This window comes from Arachis ipaensis, chromosome B01, assembly GCF_000816755.2.
Source record: "Arachis ipaensis cultivar K30076 chromosome B01, Araip1.1, whole genome shotgun sequence".
Lineage (NCBI taxonomy): Eukaryota > Viridiplantae > Streptophyta > Magnoliopsida > Fabales > Fabaceae > Arachis > Arachis ipaensis.
Genome location: NC_029785.2, coordinates 99,567,493 through 99,576,745, shown reverse-complemented (window position 1 = coordinate 99,576,745; position 9,253 = coordinate 99,567,493). Strand labels below are relative to the sequence as shown.

The following is a 9,253-nucleotide window of genomic DNA, read 5'->3' as shown; positions in this document are numbered from 1 at the left end:
GATAATACGGCGGTTTTCTTACGGTTATAATGGCGGTTTTAACCACCATTTTAACCAAATAAAACGGCAGTTTTGTTATTGTTTAAAAGGGCGGTTTGTAACCGCCGTTTTTACCAGGATTTAATGGCATCCTTCTCGTTTAAAATGGCGTTTCTAACCGCCGTTTTTACTTGGGTTTAATTGCATCCTTTTGTTTAAAATGACGTTTCTAACCGCCATTTTTACCTGTATTTAATGGCATCCTTTTCGTTTAAAATGGTATTTCTAACCGCTGTTTTTACTTGTGTTTAATGGCATCCTTTTCGGTTAAGATGGCATTTTCTAACCGCCGTTTTTACCAGGATAAAATGTTACCTTTTTTGTTTGAAATGGCAATTTTTAGCTGTTATTTTTATCTAAGTATGATGGCAATTTTATACTTTTTAAAATGAGATTGAAACTACTTATTTAAGGTGACATTTTTAGAACTCAAATTTTAAAATCTCATAATAACCAAAAGGCATAACCTTAAATCATACATCATAATAAGATTTTTTAATTCATACACGATCTTCGAAAATAAAAAATCATAATCCAAAAACAAAGTATCAAAGATAACATTTTTCAATAATTCGTCTTAACACATATATATAATACTTAATACATAAAATCTTTATCATACAAGATTATTCTTCTTTGTTGCTCACTCTAGAAGATCTACTTCCTAAATCTCTTGGTGATGGAATCTCACTCGGTTGATCCAATCCCTATAATAAAAATATAATTATTATGAGTACAAAAAATACAAAAAAAGGGAGATATTGATATATATTTTAATATAGAATTTTATTTCTTCTTATAAAGTTCTCTACCCTTTCACCTATCACAGAAGAGATAGAATTGTGATTTTAAATCTTTATTAGACTATTAGACAACCAACCCTAATGTACATCAAGATTATAGCATTGAAAAATAATTAATGGATTGCTAATTTTCTTGATTAGACATGAATATCATCTTATGGCAAATGTTAGTCGATAGTAACCAAATGTTAATAAGACATAAGACAAGCATTGCTATTCGAATTTATATGCTCACCTCAAAGATATTCAAGTATCTGGCAAAAAAGAAAGCACTCCAAATTAAGATTGTGGTAATTTTTTATGACATGGGCTATCACATCTGCCCATTGACTGTTCCAAAATTGGCAATTTGATATAGATCCCCACAAGTCTATACATTCTTCAATCTAATCACTGCCAACTCAATTATAAAACTTAATTTCGCAGAAAGCCAATAAAAAAATTAAAGAGAAAAAAGAAAGAAGGAAATATATACTTCTTACTGTGAATAAAAATTCTGATTGTCCACGTTCATAGGAAGGAATAGTCTTGCAAACCCAGATCCCTCAAAGGATGAATTATGCCATGGGTTTTGCAATAAAGATCTATAAATTTATTCATTGAGCACAAGAAAATTCATCATTTGATAATAAATAATATAGTAAAAAAAACCCTTAAAAAACAAATAAATGAATAATAAATCCTTATATGGCTGATGGCTCAAACAAGGCAATTCACTTTAATAACAATTTTAGCTAAGCATCAACATAGAATACAAAAATAAAATCAGAATGAGAAATCTTTCATGAGGATAAATTAACATTATACAGAAACAATGCCAGGGCACTCACTTAAACTCAGACCATATCTCAAAGGCAGAACCTGATGGGAAGAATCTCCGGCAGGACTGATCTTCACACATATGTTGCAGGTACTGGATACCCATATTCCCATTACCTCCCTCCCAAAATAGAACATAGATCCACCAATACACTTCATTTATCAGAGACAAAAATAGTTAAATCATCTAACTTAGTTGATCATTTACTGAAATTAAAAACAAGAAGAGTAGGCCCAGCCTAGGTTTGTGCGGTTAAGGTTGTTGTACACGACCTGATCAGAAAAGAAGAAATGTTTGTTACTTTTATTTTAGTTGGAAGGGGGGTGCCCCCCTTTAATACGAGAGCTGAAGTCGACCCTTCCCCCGCTTCTTAAAGGAATTGGTTTTGGGCCCGGAGCTGTTGCTGAAGGGAATTAACCGCTTCTGCAAGGGCCTGCCTTCGAGCAGCAAGCCGGGCCTCTATTTGAATAAAAGGGGCACGAAGCTCCGCCTGCTGTCGGGCCTGCTCTTGGTCACTAGCCGAATCCATTGAGCGGGCTTGCTCCACCCGCTCGTCGACTTTGAAAAGACACGTCCTAAGACGCGCCGGCTCCTGCTCAAGCGCGACCATATTGGGTTGAATACCTTCTACCTGTGATTCATTCAAGCCTTGCGAGGCTGAGTCCTCTTGAAGAAACCCAAAATGACATAAAGGTAGAAGCTTACTTCAAATTGCTCAACCCCACTGTATGATATTCACCTCAAATCTGAGTAAACAGAAAAAAAAATTGAAAAAAAACCCACAAAACCCAAAAAATATCATAACAAATGAAATTAATTTCATATATAGTTTATAGCTTTATATAAGATGTCCTTGATGACAAGACTAAATTAAAGGTACTAATCACAATTAGGCAGTAATTGGATGGAACAGAACACAAAAAAAGGCCATGGTATCTATGTTGTATAAAAATGACAAAAATCAAAAGTTATTCTGCTTGTAAATTGGTTGCAAATTTAGGGCATGACACTCGGCAGTAACTGATTGCAACTTAAGCACGTATACAAAATTAGACACAAGAGAATGATTTTTTTTCAACCTTTTAACATCAGACAATGTGATTTTCTTTAATAACAACATTTTTTTCTAGATATATTGTTATGACAAATTTTTGCAGCTAATAAATCAAAAGAGAGTAAGATATATACCTGAACCTGATTTATATAAACTAAGCATGCCATTACTCTGTCCTTTCGCCTACCTTCCGTGGTAAAAATAAATCATTGAATAAGAACAAAAATAAAAATAATAATGGAGATAGAAAATAAAAGCAAATACCAATTCTGCCTTAAAGTATTGAAAATGAAAAAGAAAATCAAGTAGATCTTAATCCTTCACATGGATTACTTTTGAAGTTTAGGTAACATGCAAATTGGATATCTTTACATTAAATTATCTTTAAATTGAATATAATTAGTTAAACTTGCAATACGCTTATAATGCACCTTCATGCTTGCTCAACTTAGATATACACTCACCTTCTTCTTGGCAGTAGCAAGTTCCTTCTTAATCCCACCTGTAAGTAACAAGGTATCAAGTAAGCAATCAAATTTGGAAGACATTTTATTTTGAGTTCAGTGGAAAATTTCATTCATCATTATTAAAGAGATATTTATTACTTATTGTTCCAAACATAACCATTTAAATCTTTTCATCTTTTAAGTATATATATCCTCCCTTCTCTTCATTTGGATTTCCTAACAAATTCAAATCTTAATAAAAAAATGATAGTTCATTTCATTTATGTTCAGATTATATTGAAAAGGTGTTTTATATAAAGAAAATAAAAATTGAATACTTCTGATAAATCATGAACCTACCAGATAGATGACAAAATTAAATGTCCACCTATATAAGTACACTAGTAGTTCTTGTTTAACTAAGGCCTTACACAAAATCACAACTTACCATCATTTGGCTCTAAGACCAGTGCATTTTTAAAGCTTTCAACTGCAGCATTGATGAGCGGATAATTTATACGCTTTTTGGCATTGTTTTTAGGTAGTTTTTAGTATGTTTTAGTTAGTTTTTATTATATTTTTATTAATTTTTAAATAAAAATAACATTTCTGGACTTTACTATGAGTTTGTGTATTTTTCTGTGATTTTAGGTATTTTCTGGCTGAAATTGAGGGACCTGAGCAAAAATATGATTCAGAGGCTGAAAAAGGACTGCAGATGCTGTTGGATTCTGACCTTCCTGCACTCGAAGTGGATTTTCTGGAGCTACCGAAGCCCAATTTGTGTGCTCTCAATTGCGTTAGAAAGTAGACATCCTGGGCTTTCCAGCAATATATATAATAGTCCATACTTTGCCCGAGATTTGATGGCCCAAACCGGCGTTCCAAGTCAGCATAAAAATTCTGGCGTTGACGAGAGGACTTTTGCGTGGTCTAGAAATTTGCGGATAAATCCTCGTTGTAAGTATAGTTTCTAAACCTTCAAAAGTCCTTTCATATAAACGTTTTTGGTTGTCACAAGTAACAAACCCCTTTTAAATTGATAACCGAGTATTTAAACCTCGGGTCGTCTTCTCAAGGAACTGTAGGGAAGTATGTTCTTATTATTGGTTATGGAGATTGTAAATTCGGGGTTTCAAGAATGAGGAACAAATATGACAAATAATTTAAATGGCAATTAAAAATAAATAAATACTGTAAAGCAAACTTTTGGGCAAGGTATGAGAAATTGGAAGTCCAGACTTAGTTATCCTTATCAATAACAATGAAAGTCGAATCTTAATTCCACTTGGTCAGCCTTTACTAAAGTAAAGGAAAGTCAAGGGACTAATTAGTTTGATCTTCGAATCCTATTTATTTCCTAAGAAAAAGTTGGGATTATTGAAGCTCAGCTCAATTAGCAAAGATAACAGTTATCAATTATGTTGAGATAAGATAACTCCTAGAGAGGAGAGAACCTCTCTCAAAACTAGATCTAAATCATGGAAAAGTAACTAAATTGGCGAGCTCTCCTTGAATGGATGCATTCCCTCACTTCATAACCTCTGGTCTATGCCTTCTGGACTTGGATTTGGGCGAAAAAGGGCTTCAGAATTCGCTATGAGCATTTTTTGCAATTTCTGGTGCGTGGCCTCTATCACGCGTCCACGTGGGTCACGCTGTCGCATCATTCGGAGCTTTTCTTGTCACGCGGTCGCGTCAGTCATGCGACCGTGTCATGTTCGTTCTGCTTAAGGCGCGCGGTCGCGTCAGTCATGCAGCCGCGTCGCTGCTTCTTTGCGCTTGGCATGCGTCCGCGTCGCCCATGCGATCGCGTGGATGCCAGTTTCTTCAGAAGCTCCATTTTGTGCTTTCCTTCCTTTTTTGTATGTTTTCTTTCCATCCTTTAAGTCATTCCTACCTTAGAAGATCTGAAAACTACTCAACACACTAATCACAGCATCGAATGGAATTAAAGGTGATTAAAATAATTAATTTAAAAGCATAGGAAATATGTTTTTCACATACATCACATAATAAGGAAGGGAAAGTAAAACCATGCAATTAACATGAATAAGTGGGTGAAGGATTGAATAAATCACTCAAATTAAGCACAAAATATATCATAAAATATGGGTTTATCAACCTCCCCACACTTAAACAATAGCATGTCCTCATGCTAAATCCAAGGTAATAAGTAAGGTTAAAGTGATGGAATGTCATGCAATGCAATCTAATCTAAATGCAACTACCTAAATGCATCATGCAATTCTAATTTATTCACTCATATATAAAGCTTACAGGTAGTTAAATTAATTCACATTCTCAAGGAGTCATATATGTATATAAAGCCAAGCCTTAGATAATCAATAAGCACTTTTACAATTGAGATGGGAGAAAAAGCATTTTATGAACTTGCAAGACAATTAGACAATTCAAACAGAGATAAATGTTAATGAGCTATTGAACCCTCACTGGATTTGTGTTTACTCTCTAGTCACTCAGTGTTTATTGGGTTAATCACTCTATTCCTCTTTTTTTATTCTTCCTTTCTATAACCTTGTTCTTCATCTAACCAATCAACAATTATAGAATACAGTCATACCCAAAATCATGAGGTCTTTAATTAAGGTTGTAATGGGGCCAATGGTAAAGGTAAGGATATATATATAAGGCTAAGTGAGCTAATAAGTGAATCCTTAATTAGACTAAGATCTCACCTAACATACATACTTAGTAAAACAAAACTTCTTTACCTATTTTCCCATATTTTCCCACTTGATGCTACATGCTCATGTTTCAATTTTTATTTTTATCCCATGTGTATTGCTTTTATTTTGCGTTTGGGGAATTCTTTTGTATCCCCTTTATTAAATACTGAAAAATAACCTTTTTTTTAAATGCACATGGTAATTTAATTAATTTGATTTTTCATGAACATGCTTCCCAAAATTTCTTATTTTGAGTTGCTTTATTCTTTTCAACTTTTCTACCTTTTGTTTTTATCATCCATGTTCCCAATGGGTTTTCCACATTTAAACTATTCATAATTTTCTATCTTAAGCTAACCAAGAATTCAACTTGGGATTTTTATTTGTTTTTCAGCTTAAGGCTAGTAGTGTGGCTAATAGAATAAAAGGGGATTTAAAGGCTCAAGAGGGGCTAACAAGGGTGATGTAAAAGGTAGGTTATTTTGGGATAAGTAAGCTAAAATCAAATAATGGCCTCAATCACTCTTTTGGTATGTATCTATATTCTATATTCTATATTCTATAATTAGACATATAGATTAAAACAAAGTAAAGAACATCAGAATATAAAAGAAGGGCGGAACACACAGGAATAAAAATTATGGTTTGAATGAAACCATACAATTAAGCTCAAAACTCACATGCTATGTGTTCTCTAGCTCAAAAATCATTTATCACTTATGTATGTCATGCAGGTTTAGTTAAAAATTCTCATTATTCTCAATGTAAAACTTATATTGAATGGCTTTAAAGTTCTAGTGTTTCTCCTTGATGAAGTGTTGGTAACTTAACTACATGATGTAATGCTATATATACAAGTTTATGGATTTAAATCTGTTATGTTCAAGTTCCTAGCTTACTTTCTTTTTATATTTTCAATTTAAACTAAGCTATCTTATGATAAAAAGGGTAAACTATACTAATTAATCCACTAATAAGTTAGAATTGCAAACTAAATTAAATAACTAAGATATGAACTAAAGTGCAAAATGCAGAAATAGAGTAAAAATACATAAAAGTAGCAATGTATAAGTACTTAGAAAATAAAAATAAAAATAAAGAGAAAAATACAGAAAAATATCCAAAATAAAAGAAAAAGAGTCTGTAGTGGTTCACCAAAATAATACGCCAGAGATGGCGACCTCCCCACACTTAAAATGAAGCATCGTCCCTGATGCTCACTCAAGCAGGGTGTGAAGGGGTGTCATCACTGGAAGGGATGGTAGCTGGTGTCTCTGTGGTGGCTGGCTGAATGTCCGGCTGCTGGAGAGGAGGGGCTGTCTGAATGGGGATCTCAGGATCTGCAGCCTGGATCTGCTGGGGTGCTGCCTGCTGAGTGTCTGCCTGCTCTGCCTCTCCCTGGGGATGGGTCTCTGCCTCGGGCGCATCCGCCTCCTCCTCAGATGCCTCAGATGGTGTGTCAGGCTCGGAGGAGATGTCGCCAGATCGTATCATCAGCTTCAGGTGCTCATAGCGTCGCTTGTTGCGACGCTCCATCTGGTCAAGTCGTCGAAACAAGCGGTGCACCAGATGATGGACAGGCTCTGTGGCAGGTGGAGGTGCAGTGGTGGTGGCAGGGGTAAGTGGTGCAGCAGTGGAGGAAGAGGGACCGGCAGATAGTGTAGCTGTATCATCAGCAGTGTCAGTCAGGAATGGAGGTCTGTAGCCCAAGGCCAGGAAGTTCCTGCTGTGCGGGATAAGCTTCTTGCACTCCGCAGCAGGTGGCCTCTCATCAGCATCTTCCCATGGCACGTCAACTGGACGGCCCAGCTGTGTAACCAGATAGGGAAAGGGAAGAGTGCCTCGGATGTGGACCCTGGCCATATAGTGCTGGATAAAGCGTGGCAGGTACAGGTCCTTGCCCTCCATCACACACCAAAGGAGGGTGATCATAGCGGCTGGTATCTCAGTCTCGTGAGTACTCGGCATAATGTAGTTGCTGAATATCTGATGCCATAGCCGAGCCTCATCGTTCAGGTAAATCCGCTTGATCCCTTTGGGCATGGTGGTGTTCTGACCCATGATCCAAGGAACTGTCGGGTCAAGGGCGATCCTCGCTTTTACTGCGTCCCAGTCAAATCGCATATAGCGCATATCCTTCTCAGCTTTCTGATAGCCATCTGTCTGATCAGTCTTAGGCAAAAGTTTCAGAACCTCTTCTATTGCCTCCTCAGTAACCAGAATCTGCTTCCCTCTGAGGTTCACTGCATCTAGGGAAGTTTTGAAGTAGTTGCAGTAGAATTCCCTAACCCAAGATGCATTAACCTCAGTCAGAGGTCTCTCCAGAAAGAACCAGCCTCTTTGTTTGATCTGATCAGAGGTATATTGCTGGAGTTCTTCTGGGATCTTCAAAGTCCGCTCCAGGTATAGGTTCCTGGAGTTTGCAAACACCGGATACTTCAGCTCACAATATCGGTTTGCAAACTTTACTGAGTCATTGGCGGGAAGTAGCTGGTCGGCCTTCTCCTGCGGGGTAAAGGCTTTCTCCCGCGAGGAGGCATCATGCATGAGGTCGATGATAGAGACGGAGGCTTCTCCTCTTTTCCTTTTGCCAGAAGTGGCCTTGCCTTTTCCCTTTCTCTGGGAATCTGACATCCTGAAAAGCAAAAAACCAGGATATAATAAAAATAGGAAAGCAAATAGGCAAATAATCAAAGAAAACATAAAGTGGCAAAGGAGCAATAGGATAATGAATATGAGTTAAGTAAAATGTGCATTTAGGATTGTATAGGAGTGAAAAGTCTGAAAAGAAGAAATCACAATCCAAAATGTAATTGAATGCAAGTTAAATAGAAAAATTAACATCATGCCTTGGTTAGAATGTTAAAAGAAAAGCAAAAAAAGAAGTTTTGAAAAGGTTAGGTTGGTTAGAGTTAAAATTAGTGAGTTAGTGAAAAATGGGTTAAAGTAAGAGGCATAAGGAAAACAGTCCAAGTAACAAGTAATCACAGGTAGAAGCTATAGGTAACTCATATTCAAACAAGTAAAACAGTTTGATGATGATTCAAATAGAGATAAAGAAAGCAAAAATAGGAATCAAACATCAAAATTGCAGTTTATGAACCAGGAGATCAAAGAAAATAAGAATGTGTGCCTAAGCATTCATGAATTTGTTTGGTGAAATTATTGAAAAGCACAGTTGAAAATGCCAAAACCAAGACATGAACAGAAATATTTTACAGAAATTTGGGCAGCATTCCGGCTAAAATAGGACTTTCCCAGAAAATAAACAGCAATCAAGCAGTTCATATGAATCCAAATTAAAGCTTGCAATTACATATACGGAATATAAACATGAAAGTTCAATGTAAAAAGCAGCAAATGCAGGAAAGTACAGCATATGAACAAGATCACAGCAGCAA

General features: G+C 36.0%; 1 long non-coding RNA gene across 5 annotated transcripts; it reads right to left on the bottom strand.

Annotated features, from left to right (window-relative positions):
* LOC107618791 lies at window positions 550-2,969 on the bottom strand. 5 transcript variants are annotated; one of them, XR_002362266.1, is made up of 4 exons: window positions 2,851-2,969; window positions 1,673-2,408; window positions 1,078-1,426; window positions 550-746 (listed from the first exon to the last, which is right to left on the bottom strand). It is a non-coding gene; the product is annotated as an uncharacterized LOC107618791 (long non-coding RNA). The 5 variants fall into 5 exon arrangements; XR_002362267.1 differs by lacking the exon at window positions 2,851-2,969 and having other exon boundaries at window positions 1,078-1,235; window positions 1,318-1,426; window positions 1,673-2,746; XR_001615380.2 differs by lacking the exon at window positions 2,851-2,969 and having other exon boundaries at window positions 1,078-1,235; window positions 1,325-1,426; window positions 1,673-2,740.